Source organism: Eulemur rufifrons, unplaced genomic scaffold, assembly GCF_041146395.1.
Source record: "Eulemur rufifrons isolate Redbay unplaced genomic scaffold, OSU_ERuf_1 scaffold_34, whole genome shotgun sequence".
Taxonomy (NCBI): domain Eukaryota; kingdom Metazoa; phylum Chordata; class Mammalia; order Primates; family Lemuridae; genus Eulemur; species Eulemur rufifrons.
This window is the reverse complement of record NW_027182817.1, coordinates 3,077,501-3,097,500: the sequence shown is the minus strand read 5'-3', so window position 1 is coordinate 3,097,500 and position 20,000 is coordinate 3,077,501. Positions and strand designations below refer to the sequence as shown.

At 55.3% G+C, this 20,000-nt stretch overlaps 1 pseudogene; it reads right to left on the bottom strand.

Moving 5' to 3' along the window:
- Window positions 1–977: 977 nt before the first annotated feature.
- On the bottom strand, window positions 978–1,069 carry LOC138379494 (small nucleolar RNA U13; annotated as a pseudogene).
- Window positions 1,070–20,000: the final 18,931 nt, after the last annotated feature.

Genomic DNA, 20,000 nt, shown 5'->3' with positions numbered 1-20,000 from the left:
GCCTAGCCCGCCTCCGCCGCCTAGCACGCCGCCGCCTAGCCCGCCGACGCCTAGCCCGCCTCCGCCGCCTAGCCCGCCGACGCCTAGCCCGCCTCCGCCGCCTAGCCCGCCGACGCCTAGCCCGCCTCCGCCGCCTAGCCCGCCGCCACCGCCACCGCCGCCTAGCCCTCCTCCTCCTCCTCCTCCTCCTCCTCCTCCTCCTCCTCCTCCTCCTCCTCCTCCTCCTCCTCCTCTCCTCCTCCTCCTCCTCCTCCTCCTCCGCCGGTTTCGTGCCGGGATCCCATGGTCCTTGGGGTTGACCAGATGTCCCGTCGCACTTAGTCTCTGCGGGGCTGGCCCCATCGATGCTATGGAGGGGGATCACCGCCAGGAGGCGCTGCGGTTGCGGGCTTCTCGACTCCCTCTCCTTCCCCACCCCTCCGCTCGCCCGCTCCTCCTTTCTTTACTCCCTATCGCCCCGCCCCGTTTTTTCTCCACACACACGCAATTATCACGCTCACGAACTATCCCGGGACCTGGCGTGACTTTCATCGCAATCTTCCCCCCCCCCCCGGACACACACACATAGAGACACACCCTCCCGGCAGGGAGCACCCTGAGTGGTCGAGCAGATGTCGCTGCTGCATGCGGCCTCCACATGGGTTCGCTGGTTGACCAGATGTCTGGTCCTTGGGTGGTTGACCAGATGTCTGCTCTGTGGTTGTCATCCTGACAGGGAGGCTTCGGGGCGGATGTGGTCTCTCTGGCCTCGCTGCCCCTAGGGGTCACCCTGCGATCGGTATTCTTCTCGCGCGGGGCGAGGGGCGCTCCGGAGCATTCCTCTCCTCTCGGAGTTTCTGTCTGCAGTCTCTCGACTTGCTCTCACTCCCCTACCCTGCTGTGTGACTTTGTTTTTGGTCCTTTCATTTTATCTATTCTCTCTTTGCCTTTTCCTGCCCGCCTTTCCGCTCCCCCCCCCCCCCGGATTCATGGTTTCACGTCACGCGGGTGACGTGCCGACACACCAGGAGGCCCTTCTCACACGTGCGCGTGAACACGCAATCAACACGTTTATGAACTAGAAAGGGATCTGGTGTGACTTTGCTATTATTTCCCCTCCCCTCCTCCCCGCGCTGAGAATGAGTTTCCCCGGGCTCGTGTGCCCGCCTGGGAATCGGCTGCAGACGCCATGGCCCCGGGTCGACCACATGTTGCCCTGGGGTCCACCAGATGTCTCTGGCGAATTGGGGCCCTAGGGTGCTTGTGACGGTGTGGTCACTAGGTGTCGCTCTGGGCTCAGTATTCTTCCTTCTCGCTGTGACTTTGGTCTCTTTTTTTCGAAATTTCTTTCTTTCTTCCTCTTTTGCCCTGTTTCCATTTTCCCTTCTTAATCTCTTTCTCTCTTTTTGTTGCTTTTTTTCCACGGCAGATGGGTGATGTGTGTGTGGAGGAAACGCGGCGTCAGGGAGAAGACACATCTCACACGTGCTCGGGAACACCCGATCGTCACGCTTCTGAGTACCGACCGATGGATCTGGTCCCGAATTTTTTAATAGTTTTCTCCTCTCTCTCTCTCTCTCCCTCTCCCCCCCTTCCTTCTCTTTCCTTTCTCTCCCTTCCTTTCTTTCTTTCTCTCGCTCTCTCGCTCTCGCTCTTCTTTTCTTTCTGACAGAGTCTCTCGTTCTGTTGCCCTGGCTAGAGTGCCATGGCGTCAGCCTAGCTCACAGCAATCTCAAACTCCTGGGCTCAAGCGATCAGACTGCCTCAGCCTCCCGAGTAGCTGGGATTACAGGCATGTGCCAGCATGCCCAGCTAATTGGATATACGTGTGTGTGTGTGTGTGTGTGTGTGTGTGTATATATATATATATATATATATATTTTTTTTTTTTTTTTTTTTTTTTTTTTTTTTGAAACAGAGTCTCACTCTGTTGCCCAGACTAGAGTGCCGTGGCGTCAGCCTAGCTCACAGCAACCTCAAACTCCTGGGCTCAAGCGATCCTACTGCCCCAGCCTCCCGAGTACCTGGGACTACAGGCATGCGCCACCGTGCCCGGCTAATATTTTTCTGTATATATTTTTAGATACTGTTTCTGTATATATTTTTAGATATATAGTTTCTTTCTATTTTTAGTAGAGATGGGGGTCTCGCTCTTGCTCAGGCTGGTCTCGAACTCCCGACCTTGAGCGATCCACCCGCCTCTACCTCCCAGAGTGCTAGGATTACAGGCGTGAGCCACCCCGCCTGGCGTGTACGTTCTGTATTCACAGACAGACGGAAGGCAGGGAGAATGTTACCCTTTCAAAGCCCGCCCTGCTCGCCTCTCAGCCCACCGATGGCACTCTGAATCCCGTGGCATTCCTTCACTCAGCTGAATTCTTCAGCACCCGACCCCCCCCACCCCACCCCCGTGCCACGGGAGTTCGTTCTCATGGCAGAGCCATCGAGGCTGTTGCCACACGTGTTGTAGGTGCCTAGGCAGACTGTGCCCTGGCCCCGAGGAGGTACGGAACCGCCTATCGCCTCGGGAGGGAGGGACAAGATGTGTCCGTGTCCAAGGCGACGTCCTGTCGATCACGAGGAGGCCTGCAAAGGCTCGTATCTGCCAGGCATTGAGCCACATGACATGAAACACCGGTGTGTTCCTTCACTTAGGTGGTGTCGCGTGTTGATACTCACAGAGGATGATAAACCCACTCGCATGCCGGCTGAGCCCCCTGTGTCTCCTCCTCTATCCACTGAGGGAAAAAACCGCAACGAAAGGTAGAAAACCACAGGGTGGGAAGAGAGCCCGTCGCTCTCCCTATGTGACCGTCCGGAGTGCTCGTTCAGATGGGAGGAGGTGTGTTTGTGTGTGTGTGTGTGTGTGTGTGTGTGTGTTTCATTGATTTTGGTGCCATCTTTTCTCTGCAGCTGCGTCGGAGGACAGCGATTTTTCCGGTTTTCACTCCGCTGAGTGAATTGCCTTTTGAAGAGAATGTCCACAGGAAGCCTACGGTTCTCCCGCGTGGGTGGCCCTCCTCTAGAAATGAATCTCGTTTCTTGAACGGAGGGGACTTGTTGACGCCATCATTCTTTCGGGACGACTTCTCAGACGCTAGCTTTGGACCGCAACATAGGTGCCCCCGACATTGCCTCAAGGGTTCCGTGGTGCCTCCTGTCAAGAGACCCCACCGACCGTCCCCAGCCTGCCCGCTCAAGGGAGCCGGGCCCCTTCTGATCTGTCCGCCCGCCGTGAAGCTCCCTCCCGAGGGTCGGAAAGCCCACCTGTTTCCCAGTTCGGTTGAATGATGGGGCACCCGGGCAGGGCACTGGCACCGAGTGACTCCATTCTGAGTCTGTCTGCTCTGTGGGGCGGGGGCGGGTGTGGGGGGGGCAGTTCCGTCTCGACCGGTGGCCTCCTACCGACTGACTCTATGGGACGGACCATTCTCACTCAGGATCGTGTACCTTCTTGGCCTAGGCACATCCCGGCACTGAAAGCCACTTTTCGGGGACACTCTCCCACGTACAGATAGATGGCCTGCACGAGTGCTCTTCCTTTCTCGAAACACTGGAAATCTGTCCTCAATTTTACCTGACCTACCTGACGGTGTGTGATAAAGGAGCATAGAACCCTCAGCCACCCTCCACCTTCCCGCTGTCACGAGAGACAGTGCCGAGCGTGAAATTCTATCCCTGACTCTCTGTGTCCACCGGAACGTGGCCTGACTGCAGTGACGTCAGCTACGTCAAGTCGTTCTCTGGGTAGGGAAAGAACTTAACCAGATAGGCCCTATCGGTCGCTTCTCTGTTCTGATAGTTTTGTGGCAGCCATTTCTTTCCCCCTCTCTTTTCTTTTTCTGTCTCTCTCCCCCACCCCCACCCCCAAATTCTTTCTACGAAGACGTTTAGGATGTCAGATTCTGGCCACATGCCCCCCCCTAGGCATAGGGGGGCCAGCATAGACAAAGGTCTTCGGTACCAAGTGTTCATTCCACGGTGACAGATATTGCCACTCTTGTATTGACCAGGGCGAGATCGTGAGTGGGTCAACTCTGAAACTCCCTGTACTCTACTTCTCTCTTGGGTAGGTCCCTGCCCCAACCCTCCGGCTTCTAGCACACACCCAGGGGCACTCTCTCCTCTCTGGATAAAGTTCCAGATGATCCGATCCGCTCCGAGGAGGAAGGGGAGCTGGCCGGGCCACCCGCTGTGCGCCCCACCCCCACCCCGCCCCACCCCCGTCAGTCATAGGGTCCGTTCTTTTCAGGATGACACCGGCAGCGGTTGCTGGGTGTCACCTAGCGGCCACTTTGATCAGACCTCGGGATCCGGAAAGTCAGGTGACGTTGGGAGTTTAAGAGCTGACTCCCGGGAGGTGTGGAGGGCGGGGAGGAGAGCACGGTCCGGACGGTCCCACCCTCTTCTTCCCGGGCCCGCAGCTCTGGGCCCGCCCGGGGCAGCCCTAGCCTCTAGCGGGTCTCCGCCCACCCGCCCTGTTGTCTGCGGGAGGCGCCCCTCCTCCCGCTCTCTGCCTCCTCCCGGGACCGTAGGCCTCTGCCCGTCGTCTTTTTTATTTTTATTTTTTCCCTTTTGTTTGTTTCTCTTTTATCTTGTTTTTTAGGCTTATCGAATATCATATCGTATAAAAACTTAAATCACAGAATGAATTATATTAAGTAACAAGATGTGGCTTTTTATCCTACGCCGAGAACGATGAATTTTTCTCTTCGTGTCCATTTTCCTGTCCTGGAAGAAATACAAAGTTGCTCGTGATACTTCCCCATCATCTTCCAGTTTCCCCGACTGTCAACACGATGTATTCGATCGTATATCTTTGTGTGTGCACGTGGGCGCCTGTACCTATTTCTTTTCGGCATCAGTCTCAGGTCTTTTGGCACCTGGGGGGGGGGGGGAAAAGGAGAAACCAATAAAGGACAGAAAGACGTTCTGTCGTTTTACGCTCCCCACCACCACCACCACCACCACCACCACCACCACTTTTGGGAGCTTGTAGTCTGGCCTATGTCCCCAAGGCAGGTTAAATCTTTTCTTAAAACTCCCAAGTGGTCCCCTGCCCCGCCCCCCCCCCCCCAGGTGGGCAGCCGGCAGAGTTCACAGGCTTTGTTTTTGGCAGAGCCTGGACGATTGAAATAATTAACCACAATCATCGCTAAAGCTGAGAACCCCTCCCCCCCCTCATTAAAAGCTCTGTATTTCTGCCTAGCCCTATGATCGGGGAAATTCGGAGGCTTGAGATGGGAAGGTCTACCCTATTTTCTCCTTTACCGGCAAAATAGACTCTCTCTTTCCTTCCTCCTCAAACAGCTTGTCCTCGTTATTCGGCCTCGTGGGCAAGTGGCCGAGCTTTCAGTAACACCAAGTCTTCTAAGTTGTGTTGTGTTATCGGTCTTGTTTTCTTTCTTTTCTTTTCTTTTCTTTTTTGAGACAGGATTTCTTTCACTCTGTCCTCTCCCAGGCCGCCTTGGCCTGATTGTAGCTCACAGCAAGCTCCAAATCCAGGGCTTAAGTGATCCTCTCTGCCTCAGCCTTCTGAGTAGCTGGGACTATAGGCAAATGCTGCCACACCCGCCATAATTTTTCTTTTTTTTGTTGGTAGAGATGAGGTCTCATCGTGTTACCCAGGCTGGTCTCCAGCTGCTGGGCTCAAGTCACGCTCCCGTCTCTGCCTCCCAAGTTGCGGGGATCACGGGCATGAGCCACCATGGCCAGCCAGGTTATTTAAAGGCGATCGCTTTGCTATCCTGATACAAAACCCCAAATGTGCGAGTTTAAGGCACCAGACGGAGGGAGTCCCCACACTACATTGTCACGAACATTGAGGGTGGCTCACGAAACAGCTGGGATGTGGCCACACAGTAGTGATCGAGGAGATATATTCTAGTGGGATAGCAGAAATATAGAATGTCCTGAAGACACTAAATGTCGGAATGCCACAGCAGTCAATGGCTGACAAACTTCCATTCCATCGTGTCATGGTAGGCGGCTTACTTTTCTCCTGCTCCCTCGGTATGATTAAGGCCTGACGTAGAAAATGTCTACGTCTCATCCAAATCCATCGAGACGATGGAAGGGGGAACTGGGAGGGGAATAAAGAAAAACAAGAGAGGGAGAAGCAAAACAAGAGAGAAGGGGGACGAGGAGGAGAAGGAGGAAACTGCCTCCCCTGCCCCCATGCTACCCAATTAATAAATGAAGAATGGCCTCTTCCCTCCTCTTCCCAACCCCTAACTATGCCTGGAGGTGTATCGTAGGCCTACAGTCCTAAGAAATGTACAACTACTGATAGTAATGGGAAGAAATGCAGTCTAATAGGTTTCTGTGCAGTGGGACACCTGGCCAGGGCACTTACGGTGAATGGAGCTTGCAGGGCGGGCGGGAGGTTGCTCTGGGTGAGTCTGTGAGTTGGCGGTGAGTGGTGAGTGAATGTGAAGGCCTAGGACATTACTTACTGTAGGTTTTCATAAACCCTGGACACTTAGGCCACACGACATTTACCTTTAGAAATTTCTTTCTTCAATAATACATTAACCTTAGCTTACTGTAAGTGTTTTCACTTCATAAACTTTTCCATGGTGGTTTGGTTTTTTTTTTTGTTTGTTTGTTTGTTTGTCTGTTTGTTTGTTTTTCTTTCTTTTAAACTTTTGGACTCTTTTGCAACACCACGACTTAAAACACAAATGCGTTGCACTGTTGTACACAGATATTTTCTTTCTCTGTGTCCTTACGTGTTCCGTAAGCTTTTTCCTACTTTTAAAGTTTTTATCGTTCTATGCACTTTTCAAAATAATAAAAACTAAAACAGAGAGGGGGGGGTGGGAGAGGGAAGGAGAGAAATACACACACATGAATATGTTTCCCAAGTGAACTGAGGAAGGGGGCCGAGTCAAGGTTCTCAGGGAGCCACCAGTGATGAAACGGTCAGGCTCAGAATCAGCATTGCAGAGTGGCTGCAGAGCCGGGGGGCCTGGACTGGCTTCCTGGACGACACTCCGTGTTTGGTAACTTGGCGAGTCATACATCCTCTTGAGCCTCAGCCTCTTCATCTGCAAATGCAGAAATCATGGTGCCTACCTCACAGGGATATTGTGCAGAGTGAAAAAGCAAATGCAGGCAAAGCCCACAGAAGCACGCGTGGTAAACAGTAAGCCTTTAATCGTGGTCACAGTCGTTGTTATAGGATCATCTTCCTATGTCCTTGTCTTTTAAAGATTAGCAGAACCTCCCAGAAGATGAGAATGGGCTCCCCCTGAGCAAGTCTCGGCTGTAAAGTCACAGGCATGTTGAGCATGTGGCACAGAAGGCAGAATAAAAACCTGATCCCGGAACATTATGTTCCTGCAGGACATGAAATCATTGAAGGTATGGGAAATCCTACCTCGTATCCGTTTTACTAGAACACCTATGATTGCGTACGCACATGGACGCACGCGCACGCGCACCCCAAACTTTTTGAGCTTCACAAAACAGCGTAACCAAGGAACACACTATGATGCTTCTTAGCGATCTATTTAGGCCCAGGTTACTCGTCACTCTGAGCCTGCCTCCTTATCTGTCCAATGAGAATAGTGTTTGTCACAATTATCGTCATCGTCATCCTACCTAACGCTTCTGGTAAAATTGAAGTGTGAGAACACCCGCTAGACAGAAAATCCATGTTATCTCTCAATTTTTCTTCCTCCTGATTTCTATCTGAATCTGTGAGCTCGCTTTGGTTCACTTCGGTTTTTCAAGAGGCTCCGGTTACCTTCTCTCCCACCTATATCGGATTGGGTCTGACGGAAGAAAGAAGGAAAAAAAAAAAACCATAGTAAAGAAAGCAGAACAACATTTGTTTCTGAAGCAACCGATCGAACATTGCTGATGAGCCGGTCTTTTCTATTTCAGTAAACCAAGGAGGCCTATTGTCACGAGGATGTGAGGGGCCCGGGTAAGATTGGATGATTACCCCTAAAGGAGACAAAGCAGACAGACTATGGCACATGTGATCTTAGCAAAGAGAATAAACAGTGACCTCTCTGCCGAGTTGGGCCTTAGCATACCAAAGGGAAATAAAGGTGTAATAGGATGCTCAATTTTTACTCTGGAAACAGAGGTTGGTTGGGCACTGAACTGAGAACACTGAATTTTTTACCCTCCTTGATATTCACATAGGCTTAGAGGAGGAAAAAAAAAAAAAAGAATACTGAGCCTATAAGTCATCCCTAAAACTCGGATTTTATGTTCCCTTGCCTTTTCATAACTGAGCAACACACAACATTAAAGAATGGACACAGGCCGGACGCGTTGGCTCAGGCCTGTAAACTTAGCACTCTGGGAGGCCGAGGCGGGAGGATCGCTCAAAGTCAGGAGTTCGAGACCAGCCCGAGCGAGAGTGAGACCCCCCGCCCCCGTCTCTACTAAAAATATAGAAAGAAATTGTCCAGACAACTAAAAATATATAGAAAAAAATTAGCCGGGCATGGTGGCACATGCCTGTGGTCCCAGCTCCTGGGGAGCCTGAGGCAGGAGGATCGACTGAGCCCAGGAGTTTGAGATTGCTGTGAGCTAGGCTGACGCCACGGCACTCACTCTAGCCCGGGCAACAGAGTGAGACTCAGTCTCGGGGGGGGGGGGGACCCAAAAACAAACAAACAAACAAACAAAATAAAAAACTGGAAGGGACACAGACTTCCACAGGTTTGTGTGTGGCCCCTTTTACTTATTAACGCTACAGGACCTTAATTATTTGTGCTCTGAATCTGATATTCAAATTATCCTTGTGGCCAACGCGTTTGAACAGTAGATGGTAGGGGAAGAAGAGTTCACCTCCTGAATAGATGACAAGTAACGGGAGTACTGGTGAAATTACAAGTGGCTTACGTTTACACACTGAAAATCCCAGTTAGCCGCTACCATGAGTTCAAAGAAGAGATCTAAATTTCTGACCCTATGACCCTAAAAGATATTTCCTCCCATGGTGTCACAGATAAAAATAAAACTGCATCCTAGCACTTTGGGAAGCCTAGGGGGAAAGGATCGCTTGAGGCCAGGAGTTTGAAGTTGCAGTGATCTATGATGATGGTACTGCACTTTAGTCTGGGGAACAGAGTGAGGGCCCGTCAAAAGAAAAAAAAGAAAAAGACAAAAAGAAAGAGAGAGAGAGAGAGAGAGACAGGAAGACACAAGGAAAGAAAGAAAGAGAGAAAGAAGAGAGGAGAAGAGAAGAGAAGCGTCAATCTATCCATTGCATTTTCTACCCTTTAGGTGACTGGGCTTCAGCAGGGTGATGTGATCTGACAAAGTTCATGTTGCTAAGAAATAAAGCACTGGGGTTCAAACTCTGAGTTTTCAAAATCCAGCATATCCCCCTACCCACCATACCGTGCCACCTCTGAGAGTGGATATCTCACAGAGGAGAGCTGTGGAGGCCATTCTTGGACAGACAGAGTCAAGTAGTGGAGACCATGGAGTCTCTGCTCTGCAGCCAGTCTAGAGTCATATGGAGCCATTAACACTGCTTGTGAGGAAAATACCATGTCATAGGGAAACAGAAATATTTTCCGCCTTAGGCAGATACAATTTAGGAAAAGACCCGAAACCCCTCTTCCTCTAACAGTGCTTTCTGGTCAGATGCTGACCCCTTCGATTCACAGATTCAGATACATCATTCAATGCAAGCATTGTCAACAAGTCACTCTTTGCAGCTTTCTGAAATTTCTCGGATATAGCATACTTGTAAAGATGATCACTTATGTGAAGACACCACCCCTCCAGAAAAACAAAAACAAAACCAAAACAGAAGCCCACTTTTCTCTGCTGTGAAAATCAAGATCAGCTTTTATGAGATCCACTAAATTCACACAAGAAGTAAAATATAATCATACTGATATATGCAATTTTTCTCTTAGAACAGAATGCATGGTGCTCCTTATCGTCTCAGATACTGTCAACAGAAAGCACGCGGTGGATGAACAATCTCCGTGAGCTTTTCTACAGAGATGGGGTGTGTGTGTTTGTGTGTGTGTGTGTGTGTGTGTGTGTGTCTGTGTGTGAGAGAGATAAATAATGAGGGTTGAGGAGCAGATAAATGACTGGGGGAAAACAACAACAGCAACAACAACAAAAACCACTTCCTGGTTCCTCGATGCAAGCATTCATTTAAAGGGTATACTCGTATGTATACCCAGGTAGAAAGTGGAAGCAGCTTTAAAAAAAAAAAAAAGAAAAATTGCTGCGAGCCCTGGTTATGATACGGCAATAAGCGCTAGCTCTTGGAAGGTGTAAAACATATTCACGGTGGCTTTCGCCAATTTGGGACGTACAAAGACGAGCTTGAGCACCACCACCAACCAAAAATATGAATGAATACCTGGCTAGCGATCAGGATCAGACATAATAGAAAAGAAAAAGCTCCCAAGGCTAAAATAATGTGAACACGATTGACTCGTCCATGGAAAAGAACCCCAAATCACTGCAAAATAATTTAAAGAGTTTTATTCTGAGCCCAACGGCCGTGATCATGGCCCAGAGAGCTACGCCCAAGAAGCCTTGAGCAAGCGGACCCATTGTGGTGGGGTGGGTTACAGTTTGGCTTCATACATTTTAGGGAGACAGGAATTACATGTAAAATCACAAATCAAAACATGGAAGGGGTACATTGGTCTGCGCTGAAAAGGCAGGACATCTGGCAGTTGGGGGGGGCGGGGGAGGGAGGGTGCGGTGTTTACAGGTTTACAGCTGGGTTTAAAGATTCTTTGATTTGCAATTGATGACATAAATGAACCTCTGCCTAAAGGCTTTGCATCATGTTTTCAGTTAAGGTAAGGAGGTCTGCTAATCACAGACAAGCCACTGGACAGTTTACCCAAAACTCAAGTGCCCTGTAGTTCAGTAAACGGTTGGCCTGCTAGATATGCGTTAAGCTTTGTCTTGCCTGGCCTTAGGCCCGTCGGACATTCAGTATCTCATTGTTATAAAATCTGACTCCATCAGGGAGGGGTGTCTGACTTCCCCTGTCCTTGCGGGGCAGCAGCTCAGGTTTAAGGGTTTTTCTAGGGTTCCCTGGGCCAACCACGGGACGGGTCAGCTGGCGGTGGCGGGCGGGGGGCGGCTTAAGATCCCTGCCCCCCACTCCTCCCCTCCCCTGGGGCCGGAGCGGGGGGGGGGGGGTGTGAAGGCCCAAGAGGAGAGGCGCGTGGGGGAGGTGCCGCTCCCAGAACCAGAGACTCGTCTGGGCCCCACGTAACCCAGCCACCGCGACCGCTTCGCCCGAGGAGGTGCCCAGCAAGTCGTGCTTCTGCCCCTCGGGATTGCCTGCGGGCTGGGGGCGGAGTACGAGCTCCCGGCCCAAGAGGGAAACCCCTAGCCTGGCCGCACAGATGGCCGGGCCCTCGGCGGAGCCCTTCCGCCGTTTTCCACCCCTCCCCCACTCACTGCGCTGACTGCGCATGCGCGCTCGCACGTAGCCGCCTCGGGCTTCTCTCGGGCGGAGCCGCTTTCAGCCGCGACCCCGCCCCGCGAGCTGACTGCGCATGCGCGCTCGCACGTAGCCGCCTCGGGCTTCTCTCGGGTGGAGCCGCTTTCAGCCCCGACCCCGCCCCGCGAGCTGCCGCTTCCAGGCGGCACAGCGCATGGGGGAGGGGACGGAGCTCTAAAGAAATCAGTCCCCTCCGTCTCCTGCCTCAGGAAAAGCCCCAAACCCTTGGAGAACTGCCACCCACCGCCACTACCGTGTGTGTGTGTGTGTGTGGGGGGGGGGGGGCTGGGTCTTTACTTTGTGTCCTCCTTGTGGCCCAGTCCAAGGCGGCTGGGCTGCCAAACAGATCGTCTCGGGAGGGAGGCAGGAAGGGCCCAGGTCTGGACAGGGGTGGATTGGACCCCTCCACCCTGGGGTGTGGACTTGTGACCGAAAGCTCAGCTGCTTGTCCACGAGGCCGAGTAACGAGGACAAGCGGTATGAGGAGTAAGAAAACAGAGAGTCTACTTTGCTGACAAAGGAGGAAATAAATAGGGTAGAGCTTCTCAGTCTCAAACCCCCAAATTTCGTGAACATAGGCCTAGGCAGAAATACAGAGGTTTTAAAGGAGGGAGGGTTGGTTCTCAGCTTCAGGCAATTACTGCAGTTAGCTGTTCTAAAGGTCCCGTCTCTGCTGAGAAGAAAGCCCTTGAACTCTGTGGGCCGCCCACCCTGGGGGCCACCTGGAGTTATAACCAAAGAGTTAACGTGCCTCAGGGATGCAGGGATGCAGGCCGGGCTGCAAGTTCCCAAAAGCCTGGGGGAAGTTTTAGAAAGACAGAAAATCTTTCTGCCCTCTTCCCCTCCCACCCCCCCACAAAGCCATTTTCTCTGGTGCAGACTCGGCACCCTCCCTGCCCCTCCCCTCCCCTCCCCCCCCCCCCCCCCCCCGTGCAGGCCTGTTTGTCCTCAATCATCTGTGAGGTTCACGAGGAGGAGATGCTCTCTCGCTCTCCCCACCCTCTTTCTTCCCTTAGGAAATCCTCAGCGCTGTTCCACACACTCAAGGTGGCGGGCCTGCTCCGGCCACCAGCCACCTCTTGTGCCACCTCGCCCCCCCCCCCGCCCCCAACGGAGTAGGTGTACAGACAGGAGCACACTTTACCGGAGGGCGCCTGGGGATGAAGAGTTGTGGTGGCCAAATGGGGGATGCGGGGCGGGGAGGAGAGTGGCTGGCATTTGGCAAAGAGTGACACGGAGTGGCCATCCAGGCTTGTCTGAAAAGTGGGACTACGAGCCTGAGAGCGCCGACGGAGTCGATGGACATGGTCACTGCTGTGGGATGTCTCTTTTACCACGATGTAACACCAAAGCAAACCCCTGACCCGCTGGGTCGGAGAAGGCCTTGTGGGCAATTTAGAAAAGCCATGGCGTGGCCATTTGGAATACTTCCTGCCTCTCCGGGAATCAAAAATTAGAAAGGACCATGGGTTCTGTATTAACGTACCAAAGGCAGGGAGAATTTTAGCCTTTTAAAGCCTGCCCTGGCCCTATCTCAGCAAGGCAGTGGCACCCCAAGTTCCGTGACATTTCTGCACTCGGCGGCTGACTTCTTCAGCCATCTGTTGCGATGCCCCTGCCAGGTGGCCACTCACTCGCCCCTTCAGTTCAACCCTTGTACCAGGACGTGTTGCCTTCTTCCTAACCCCTATGGGGGGACCGGGGGGTGATGTGTGTGTGTGTGGGGGGGTAATGGAAATGGGCAGACCCCACAGGTGCAGCCTCTTCCAGGTCATAATGGGCCTGAGGCAGCGTGGGATTCCCCCGGAAGGGAGGCAGGGTGGCACTACGGCACCGAAGCCTGACGCCGGCGGCCACGTGGATGGTGGGGGACACGTTAGACCGCTGAGATGCAGCCACTGAGAGCCACCCCGCAGCAAGAGGTCTCTCTGGCAGAGCAGGCACTGAGTCCGCAAGTCAAGACAGCTGGGAGGCCTGGGAGACAGAGGCCCTGGATCTCATGTCCCGGGGTGGGGGCGGGGGGCAGTGCCAGTGCCTGGAGAGAGAGAGAGCCCAGGCTCCAGAGGCCATGATGGGGCCTGGTGGGCAGGGCCGAGGAGGTCAAGGCCGGGTGTGGTGGGGTCCGGGATGAGGGGCTTGGGGTGACGGGCAGGGAGAACGACCCGTTCACTCAGACGTGCCCTCAGAGGAAGGCAGAGGTGCGTTTTGCCTTCCTCCGGCTAGTGGAACGCTCCGCATTTCTTTCCTTCAGAGCTGGGTTGAACCGGTATGGCATCTGTTATAGTACGGAGTGCGAGACAGGACAACCTAGAGACCGAATTGAGCCAAGTCATGAGTCCATATTAGCTGGCCAGCGACCACCCCCTGCCCTGTTAGGGTACAGGTACAGAGAATGGCCCCGAGCCGAAAAAAGCAGGAAGGTTTCAGACTATCCTAAGCTAGAGCTCCGTGACTTTAGGCACGGCGGTTGAAACAACACTATACCACCTACTCCGCAGCTGTGTGGTCCGGGACCAGCCTCGGGCCCCCGTTTCGTTTCGGTTACAGTCTTTAAGCGAGCAGGTTTACAGAAACAGATAGCTCCAATTAAGGAACATTCTTTCAGGCGTTAAGCAAGCACAATCAATTTTACAACAGGCAGCTGGAAAGTTTAAACACTTAGTTACAAGTTAATTGCTTTGTTTTATCTCCGCAAGGTACGTATTTCCAATTACAGACATAGGTCAAGCGGACATCGGTCACCTAGCGAGCAAGCATAAGTTTTCAAGTGGGCCTTTACAGCGTCCAGACAGGCCTCGGTCCAGTTATTGTGCATTCTTTTTGACCACTTGGAAAGCTACTAGCACCGTTCCGGGCCTCACCTCACTCACGCGGAACTACAGAGTGATGACCCGGGGTGGGTGGGTGTGTGTGTGCTCCCTCCTGTGGTGGGCAGGGTGATCTGCTCGCCCACCCGGCGTGGTGTCCCCCACCCCTGCCCCATCTTGGCGTTTGCAGAAAACAAACACGAACACAAGAGAGGGAGCCGGAGGAAGAGGAGGAACATATGCTGCTATCCAGGTTATCCTGGGAGGCTTCCTAGCCATTTCTGAGGAAACAGTGTCTCCTGGCTGTCTCCCGTAGTTTTATTTATTGACTTATTTATCTATTTTTCCTTTTGGCTTGAACCCATTCTTTTCGTTTCGGCATCTCATCTGACATCCTCTTCTGAGAGGAACCTGGAAACGTTTCCCCGTGTTGCATCTTTTCAGGCTCTGTACGACTGACGAGCATCGTCCCTCTTCAGTCACTGGGCTCTTTGCTAGCCAGGCCTTAATTCTCCACGTTGTAAACCCCAGATCGGATCTCCGCCCGGAATCCTGTAGAGACCCACCGAATCGATGTTTGGACTGGGATGTCTCGTAGACCTTACCTATTAAAAACCGATCCAGGCCAGGCTTGGTGACTCACGCCTGTAATCCTAGGCCAAGGCGGGGAGGAGGACCGATCGCTTGAGGTCAGGAGTTCGAGACCTGCCTCGGCAAAAGCAAGACCCCCGTCTCTACCAAAAATAGAAAAAAATTAGCCGGGCATGGTGGCACACGCCTGTAGTCCCAGCGATTTGGGAGGCTGAGGAAGGAGGATCGCTGGAGCCCAGGAGTTTGAGGCTTCCAGTGAGTGAACTATGCCCTGCTCCCCCGCCACCCCTCCCCATCATCTCTAACGAAATGACAGTAAAATAAAATAAAATAAAATAAAGCTCAGAAAAAACAAAAAAGTACTATGTAGTGAGACCAATCCCAAGAACACGGGCGCGGGGAAGGAAGTCACTACCACGGTATAAAATTGTATAAACGTTACCCGTTTCTGTGTGCGTGCGTTTTCTGAGAAATGACCCCCTTTTGCTATGGGGCCGGGACTGGAGTCCCAGTTTGGGACCATAGGATTCCCCGCACTCGACTCCTGACTGATTCGACCTAGGGTTAGCTCTGTGTAAACACTCTTTAGACGTGGGTGTTTTATGGATTTCTGTCCTTCGGGAGAAACGACTGGCCCGGGTACAGGAGTGAGTGAATGTACCGACCGTCTTCTCCCATCTCTCTCTCTCTCTCTCTCTCCCTCCCACACACAGGCACACGCGCACGCGCACGCGCGCGCGCAGCGCGCGCACACACACACACACACACACACACACGCCGTTTCCGGGAGCGCCCACTTCATGCGCTTCGGTGCACCGTGACAGATAGTCCAACTGTGAGATCATCGTGAGTGGCTGCGCCTAGGCCCCGCTCTGAACCTCTCCGTACTGTTCGTGTGTCTTCAGCAGGTCCTGCCTCCACCCGTGGCATCTAGCACGGGCCGATGGGTCCCTGTCCTCTCTCCCTGCCGTGGACGCCCCCCTCCGCCCCCCCCCCCCCGGGGGCTCTCTGGTCGACTAGTGGTGGGGAGTGTGCCCGAGGGCTGAGAGACGTGGTCCGAGAGGGGCCGGGAGGAGGCCTGCGACCCAGTGTGTACCCACTCCCGCCCCCACGCTCCCTCCCCCACGAGGGAGCCCGTCCTTTCCAGGCTGGCACTTGGATCGGTGGATGACGGGGGTCACCTGGCGGCGGGCGAGCGTTATGGGAAAATCCGGTAGGCGTGTTGCGACGTCCTGCCACAGAGATGGCTCTGGCGACAGCCTCGGGCCGCCCCACCCTGGCCCCCGGCCAGGCCCCGTGAATGTGTTCTCTTTGTCCCTGACTTCTTTCTTTGTTTCACCAGCCGGCGTGCTCTGAGAATGTGAAGTGTATCATAGTTCCACCCTGGGTTTCATGATCCTAAGATAGGAAGGGGTTTTATGATTCCACGACAGAAAGGTTTTCTCATCCTATCATCTCTCCCCCCCTCTTCTTTCTTTCTTTCTCTTCCTCCTTCTGCCTTTTCTTTACTTCTTTTTTGTTTCCTTCTTTCAGTCTTCCTGTCTTCCTTCCTGCCTGCCTGCCTTCCTTCCTTCCGTATTTCTTTCCATTTTTCTTTCCTCTCTTCCTTTCTCCTGTTATCCTGTGTTTCTATCTCTGTTTTTTCCATCTTTCTTCCCCCTTTCTACTTTCCTACCTTCTTTCTTTCTCATTCTCTCCTTTCTCTCTCCTTCCTTCTTCCTTTCTGTCTCTTTCTATACTTTCTCTCCCCTTCCTTCTCTCTATCTTTTTCTCTTTCCATCTTTCCGTGCTCTTTCTTTTTCTCTCTTAATTTCCTTTCTTTTTCTTTTCTTTCTTTCCCTCCTTCTGTCTGTCTGTCTTTCTTTCTTTCTTCTTTCTTTCTGCTTCCATCCTTCCTTCCTTTTTCTCATTCTCTTTCTTTCTGCCTGTCTTTTCTTTCCTTATTTCTTCTTTCCTTCTGTCTTTCTGTGTTTCCTATCTCCTTCCTCCCTTCCTTTTTCTTTCTTCCCCGCGCCCTCTTCCTGTCTTTTCTTATTTACTGTTTTCTTCTTTCTGACTTTCTCTCTCTGTTTCTCCGTCTCTTTTCTTTCTGTTCTTTTCCTTTCTCTCCCTTTCTCTCTTTCTGTTTCTGCCTGTCTGTCTCTCGGCTATGTTGTGGTCTGTGCAGAGACGGGTTTGGTGGACGGTGTCGGTGGTCGGGCCGACCCATCCTTTCTTTGATCCCAGTGCTAGCCAGGCCGGGGCCTGCTTAGCTTCCAAGATCAGACGAGATTGGGCGCGTTCAGGGTGGCGTGGCCCTAGACTGACCCGTCATTTTTCGATGGCTTCCGTGGGGAGTAGGGGGACTGTGTTTGATGCCCCCGGGGGACCTTCTGGACTCTGAAATGATGGGCTCCAGAGGGTTGCCCCGTGTTTTGCAGCAGACCTCTGGTGGCTGGCGCCGGTTGTGGTCGGGCTCCACCTGGCGGCCGCTTTTCTACAAGTCTCTTGTCCTCTGCATCTTCGGTGCAGCAGGCAAAGCAGGGGACAGTCCCCGATGCGAGCGAGGCTGAGTTCCGGGAAGCAAGCAGCCTTCGCGGGGCCATCTGGTTCGTGCCGGGACGCCGGCTGGGACATCTGGGAGGCAGAGCTTGGGCCTGCAGGGCTGTGTGGCGGGAGGACGTTGTCGCCGCGCTTCCAGGCTCAGCCAGCCAGGCGGCTTGCGGGGCTGCCCGGGCAGGTCGACCAGCACGCTGTGGCCGCTTTGGAGACCCGACCCACCCCGCGGGGACAGGAAGGAGACGGCACACGCGGACGGGAGAGGAGGGTGTCCGGCGACCGGCCGCCGTCCCGTGCATGCGTGTCCCTCTCCCTCGGCCTCGCCTTTCCTACCCATTTTCCCTGGTTCCCGATCAGGAGGCAGGGATAGCCCTGTGAGTGGCACCCAGTCGTCCGTGGCTTCTTCCGAGTCCTACTCTGGGGGCACGGACCGGGCCCTGGGTGGCGCGGGTGGCCGGCGAGGGCGACCCCTGTCGGCCCGCGGGCGCTCGTGGGCCGCGGCGGTCCCGTCCCGATGTTTTCTCCTCCACAAGTCCCCGTGCTGGGGCCGGGGACCGGGCCCTGGGTGGCCCTGGGTGGCGCGGGTGGCCGGCGAGGGCGACCCCTGTCGGCCCGCGGGCGCTCGTGGGCCGCGGCGGTCCCGTCCCGATGTTTTCTCCTCCACAAGTCCCCGTGCTGGGGCCGGGGACCGGGCCCTGGGTGGCCCTGGGTGGCCGGCGAGGGCGACCCCTGTCGGCCCGTGGGCGCTCGTGGGCCGCGGCGGTCCCGTCCCGATGTTTTCTCCTCCACAAGTCCCCGTGCTGGGGCCGGGGACCGGGCCCTGGGTGGCCCTGGGTGGCCGGCGAGGGCGACCCCTGTCGGCCCGCGGCCGCTCGTGGGCCGTGGCGGTCCCGTCCCGATGTTTTCTCCTCCACAAGTCCCCGTGCTGGGCCCTGGGTGGCGCGCGTGGACGGTGAGGGCCTCCCTGGCCCTCTACGCCACGGGGGGGGGGGGGGGCCGACCAGATGTCCCTGAGTGCCCCTTGTCTGCTGGCGCTGGGGACCTGCTGGGGACAGGTGGCCGTGTCGAGTGTCGTGGGGGCAGGCGTGTTCAAGTGGCTCGGTCCCCGTCTTCCTGCGCGGTGTTTTTGATCACCTCATATCGTCATCTTCCGCCTGCAGGTTAGTACTGACACGCTGTCCTTCGGCGACTGTCGCTGGAGGGGTTGGGCCTCCGCACGCGGACAGGGTTCTGGGTTCCTGGGGATCCAGCGCCCTGCCCTGTTCCCTTTGAGCTGACCGCCTGGGCCCGCGCGCCGGCTCTAGGGCGTCGGAGTGTCCCGACGGTGGTGCCCGCCTCTCGCGTTGGTCTCTTGTCCCCTCGAGAGACGGCACCCGGAGGGGGGGGAGGTTTGCGGCAACCTTCCCCATTACCCCGCTGGCTCTGTGCCGTTGCGTGTCAGGCGGTCCTCGTCTTTGGGTTGTGCTTGGGAGGCGGGGCTGGCGAGGCTGAAGCGGGCTCCTCCGATCGCTGTCCTCGCCGGCCTGACTGACCTCCCCCAACCCTCCCCGTCCTCGGGGCCTGATCGATGTGGTGACGTCGCGCTCTCCCGGGCCTTGAGCCGCGTGCCAGGCGAGGGACGGTCCATTCATGGTGAATGGTGGCCGCTCTTCTCGTTCTGCCCGCGGGCACCTCACCTCTCCTTCCCCGCCTGTGGGCGGTGCGTGGGAGGCGCGGGTGCGAGACTATCCGGCCCGACCGCGGTCGCCCCGCCCTCGGCCTCGTGGCGTTGGCGGGGGATCGTGAGTCCTCTTGACGCAGCGGGCAGCCCTCGCTCGCCCTGTGTGGCTGTTGCCTGGCCGGGATCACCCCTCCCCGTGACGGACGGGTGTGGGGCCGTGCCGCCCGCCCGGTGGCGCGCCCCGTTTGGCGCGCGGCTGCTGGGTCTGCGTGGCCCTTTTGTGGTGCCCCCGGAGCGCACCGGGTTGTTCTCCAAGGTGCCCGAAACCGAGCGGTGGTTGTCGTCCTCGTTCCCGGCGTCCCCCTCTGGTCGCCGCTGCAGCGTCTGCTGCGTTGGGTACACCCTCGAGCAGCGTGCTTGGGGTTGGGGGGGGTCGAGGCGGGCAAGCCCAGAGGCATCCTCCTGCGCCGCGTGGGCGGGCGGGGGGCGTTGTCTCGGCGTCCCCACGATGTGTGCGTGGCGGACTTCGAAAGGCGAGCGCACGGCTTGTGCTCTTCCCTCCCTGCCCGAGGGGGGGGTTGTTGCACGGTCGTGTGGGCGATCGTGGTGGGGCCGGGCCGGCGACGTGGTGCCGGCCGGCCCCGTGGGGGGCCTCTGCCACCGGCCTGGTCTGCCTCGGTGACCCCTCTCCCGTACCGACGGGGGAGTGTTCCCCTCGAAGTGAGGTGGCTTTTGGACCAGGGGCCCCGACCGCGAACGCTCAGGAGTCGCCAACCGTGCGTGTTTTGCCCCATACCGCAGACCCCCCCACACCTCCGCCCAGGGCCCTTACGGGGGCGACCGGGGGTCGGGGGCGATCCACCTTCGGCGAGAAAGCGTCTTCTCTAGCGATCGTGGAGGCGTGTCCTCTTCTGGGGTTTGTCGGATCCCCCAGCCCGCCGCCTCTCTGCGCGTCGTCAGCCGC